Source organism: Alexandromys fortis, unplaced genomic scaffold (genome assembly GCF_014885135.2).
Source record: "Alexandromys fortis isolate MF-2015 unplaced genomic scaffold, M_Fortis_MF-2015_v1.1 scaffold_43, whole genome shotgun sequence".
Taxonomy (NCBI): Eukaryota; Metazoa; Chordata; class Mammalia; order Rodentia; family Cricetidae; genus Alexandromys; species Alexandromys fortis.
Genome location: NW_026067928.1, coordinates 11,448,219 through 11,453,423, shown reverse-complemented (window position 1 = coordinate 11,453,423; position 5,205 = coordinate 11,448,219).

The following is a 5,205-nucleotide window of genomic DNA, read 5'->3' as shown; positions in this document are numbered from 1 at the left end:
TTGGGTTGATTAGCCTTTTACAGTCTAGTTTCTTGAGTTCTTTATATATTTTGGAGATCAGACCTTTGTCAGTTGCGGGGTTGGTGAAGATTTTCTCCCAGTCAGTGGGTTGCCTTTCTGTCTTAGCGACAGTGTCCTTTGCTTTACAGAAGCTTCTCAGTCTCAGGAGGTCCCATTTATTCAATGCGGCCCTTACTGTCTGTGCTGCTGAGGTTATACGTAGGAAGTGATCTCCTGATAACACAAGTTTTTAAATTAAGTCTACAGTAAATTTTAAGATTTTTAAAAGCAAGGGCTTTAAATCATTGTATCGCTGAAGAAATGACCTTATTCTTAAACAACAGGATATTAGGCCAGGAGCCAAGATGGCCTCTAGATGACAATTACTAGAGAAATATGAAAATTATAAGAAATCCAACATTTTATTCTGTATTTTTTTCTGGCAGGTTCTTGCTATGTAGATAAGGCTGGGCTCAAACTCACAGAGATACACTCACCTCTGTTGTAATTACCCATATTTTTCACATCCAACTTTTATAACTTTAGCAAGTTTTAAATTGTGATAAAAGAACATCTCAAGACCTGCCAGTTAGGCTTAATAAAAGTATCAAACATGTGGTTAAGAAACTTAATCATCCATGGAAAATAATAATAATAATAATGCTACTATTAAAAATAACTAGAGACTTCCAAGCAGTATGTACATACTATTTGAAAATATTGAAAAGTGATTTTATATGCAAACCATTCTAATGCCTATAAAAGAAATGACATTAAGATATCCCGTTTATTAAAGATAAAATCTTAAACACTCATCTTGAGTCATAGCTCTCCTGAAATTACTGGTGTATTAGGAGTGGAGATTGGATACTCATTCATAACAACCCACTCTGCCCTGTCACCTCCTTCACATTTAACTTCTGTAATTTGAGTTCTTCAAACTGTGGAATGCAATCTAATTAATAATATTCAGTATGTTCAATCTCATGAATCTATTGTCATCTGGGACCAATTCTGTCAGCTAATTTTAATTTAACTACATTTGCTAAAATAAAATAGCATAAAACAGACTGGTAGATGAATGAATAGTTTTAATTTCTGACCAATTAATAAAACATATCTAGGCATAAGGAAGCACAGCTGTATAATGACATAATTCTCTGAAATATGAATCTTAGCACAAATACCATAGATTAGGTATACTATCTGCTCCATCCTCTAAATATATGGTACCAATAATCTGTAACCCATAGCAAGTCTGTGTTGCTAACTGGATTATTGTGGAACAGACAGAATAGAGAAATTATACACAGCTGTATAGGCATTATGGGTGAGTATTTCATTAAGGAGCAGGTGACTCTGGTTTACATATCTTTCTTTTATCCCTGCTCTCTCCAAGACGTTTCTCATGAAGGGATGTTGTGTTTTGTCAAAGGGTTTTTCAGCATCTAATAAGATGATCCTATGGTTTTAATTTTCAGTTTGTTTATATGATGGATTACATTGATAGATTTTTGTATGTTGAACCATCCCTGCATCTTTGTGATGAAACCAACTTGATCATGGTGGATAATGTTTCTAATGTGTTCTTGGATTCAGTTTGTCAGTATTTTACTGAGTATTTTTGCATCAATGTTCATGAATGAGATTGCTCTGTAATTCTCTTTCTTAGTAATGTCTTTATGTGGTTTGGCTATCAGGGTATTGTAGCCTCATAAAAAGAGGCCCACAGAAGTCTCTAGGTCACTCCCTTGTGCTTATTCCTGTGGAGTTCACTGTCTCAGGCCTGCTTTGGCAGAGGTTGTTCATTATTCTCTAAAACATGGCAGGTGTCCCGTAAGGGATCTTCTGCTTCCTCCAGCCTGCTGTCTCTCTCTCTCCCTCCCTCCCTCTCTCTCTCTCTCTCTCTCTCTCTCTCTCTCTCTCTCTCTCTCTCTCTCTCTCTCCCTACAGGATATCCAGATCATCAGATTATAACATTGCTGGCTCATATCTCCTTCTGTAAATATCCCAGGCCTGGGCCAGCTCATGTGGAGGTCACTGGCTTGGGTCCAGCCCGCAGATATCTCCTTCAGTGGTTGCTCCCTTGTACCTGCTCCTGTGGAGTTCACTGCTTCAGACCTGCTCGAGCTGAGGTTACTAGTTCAGAAGTATTTCCATAGATGTACCTGGCCTGGGCCCTCTCACACAGTTGTCGCTGGTCTTGTCCTGGTCCTGCAGAGGACTCTGGCTCAGGGCTACTCCACTGGAGGTCCCAGACTCACACCCGGACCTGCAGAGGTCTCTGGCTCCTCACAGCAGCTTTTATAAAGAAAAATATTTCAATGGGGTTTGCTTACAAATTCAGAGGTTTAGCCCATTGTCATTACATCAGGAAGCATGGTGGAATATACATAGACATTGTGTGTCATTTTATTACTATGCTAAAGATCTGAGTTAATTCATGTTTAGAATAAAGTCTCATTATATAGGAAATGCTGATTCTTGAAGTAATAAATTATACCTCTGCCTTTTTCTCAAAAACTATAGAATTATGGATACATGCTATCATTTCCTATTATTGTTTTATCAATAATTGATATATTGATTTACAATTTATAAATAAACTGTGACTTTAAAATCTCTAGTTATAATATCAACTATATAAAAGCTAATTAATGAACAATAATAGGCACATCCAAATGAAAAGTGGATTTATCGAGTGGAAAACACTCAATAAATAGTAAGTCATTTTATCTACAGACAGAAAGATTTCATGAGTAATTAGAGTAGCAAATGACAATGAAATGAAAGATGATTTTATCGAAAGAACATTCTGAATTGAAAAAAAAAACAGCAACAACTAAGTGTTTTATCAAATTTATGCCCATATACAGCACAGGATTTTGCATTACTGATCACTAAAGCGAAGAAAGGCCAGGTGCTGAAAAGTGAACAAAAGAGGAGGTTTAAAGAGTCTCTGATGTGGCATCATTTGTTACTAAAATAATCATGAAATGTGGGAATGACAATGTCAGAAATAGCAGCACATGTTCTCTCATTAAAGGAAAGATAGAATCAGAAGAACCTGAGAATATTTTCAACTTTAGTGCATGATTTTGCAGACAGCTAGGTAGGAGCTACAGGATATAGGACACAGCTATTTATAGGACAGGCTTTGCCTTTTGTTCAAAGTTCAAAAAAAAAAAAAAAGTACATGATTTGATGTTAGGCTCTTCATGTTCTGGATTTAAGTTTAAAGAGACCACATTGTCAAGTAGAAAATGATCCAAAGGAGATCAAAAAGCAGAAACTAAAAAGAACTCCTAAGAAATATTTGAGTTACTCAGGAAGAAATACATTGAGTTGTATTCTGAAGGTAGATATGGTAATATGATGTGCTTCAGAGGTGTTCATAACATAATCAAATGGATTGCTTGCAAAAGGGAAAGAAGGAATGGGGAAAATCTTCAAGAACTGATTACTAAGAGAGTTAAAAACTAACATGAAGGCTGGGCGGTGGTGGCGCACGCCTTTAATCCCAGCACTCGGGAGGCAGAGGCAGGCGGATCTCTGTGAGTTCGAGACCAGCCTGGTCTATAAGTGCTAGTTCCAGGAAAGGCTCCAAAACCACAGAGAAACCTTGTCTCTAAAAAACAAAAAAATAAAAAAAAAAAAAAAACAAACAAACAAACAAAAAAACTAACATGAAATATAACCCAGATTCTTGTCAGGGAAGCAGTGCCGTCTTCAATCCTCATCAAATTGGAACAAGTATAGAGACCAATGGCCAGAGTTAGAGTCCTTGGAACATTCAGCCGTAGAAGTACGTCTCCATCAAATCCCACCCCTCAGGCTCAGGGAACCCAACAGAAGAAGAGCAAGAAATGTAAAACCAAGAGTAGGACAGCAGGAAAACAAGACCTTCCTTCTAAATCAGCATGAACAGAAATCATATGAACACTCAAAGACTGAGGCAGCATGCAGAGGCTGGCAACTGTCTGCACCAGGTACTCTGCGCTGACTTTATGAATTTCAGTTGAGCCTTGTTGAGTGGGTAAATGAGTGGTTTCTGACTCTGGCTCGTCTCTTGGGCTCTTTGTCCCATGTTTGTCTTGTTTGATTTAATGTAATAGTTTTGTTTTATTATATATTTTATTGTATTATTTTGAAAAAAATAATGAATGCAAACATAGCCACTTAGATAAAGGTTAATACTAAAACTCCTAATAATGGGAGAAGGAAAATTAGTTTTCTTCAGTGGAATGGCACTGGCCTGGCTGTATCCATCACTCCAGGGCAGGTCTCACCTTCAGAAGCAGTTGAGCAAGAAATAATGAACTGTTACTTCTCTCTCTCTCTCTCTCTCTCTCTCTCTCTCTCTCTCTCTCTCCTCTGCCTCTTTCTGTCTCTCTCTCTCTCTCTCTCTCTCTCTCTCTCTGCCTCTTTCTGTCTCTCTCTCTCTCCATCTCTATCTCTCTTACTTTGCGTGTGTGTGTGTGTGTGTGTGTGTGTGTATTTACTTGGTTTCACTTTTTACTATTTTTCTTTTGGGGATATCATATTTTATTTTCTAGATTTCATGCATTTTGTTGTATTTGGTATTTGGTTTGTTTGGGGGGAAAAGCTTAAAGTTGGGTGGGAAGGAGAAGGAGATGATCTGGACAAACTTGGGGGAGGGGAAAATATCATCAAAATAAATTTAAGTGTAAAAATAATTTTAAAAAATGAAATTTTTTTAAACCCTAAGCTTTAGATTATGAATATTTGATTTCCCGTTCCTTTCACAGCTACAAACAGATAACATTCCAATAAACCTGTTATGGATTAGAAATATAAGCTGTAAATTTATGAATAGATAGAGCATTATAATCATGTCAGCTGAGCATTGCTAAAGTGCATAACTGCATGACTGTGTTGGAATTGCAACTTGCTGCATGAAAAATTACATACCCAGGAAATAAATGTCAAAATTCAAAATTTGAATTATACTTTCCAATGAATGTGCATCTCACTTTCCTAATACCGGAAATCTGAAAATAAAATAGTATTTGTGGCATTCTAAATTAGCTTCTTTTACTCTAGAGATTAATGACTGATACGTGCAGGGACTAACTTTATTTTTCTAGATCCTCATCATAATTCTGGCAAGAAAGACATGACTGAACAGTCAGTTCTACTAGGGGGTTATAATGCAGAAAAAGAGGAATGTTAGTACTTTGTTCC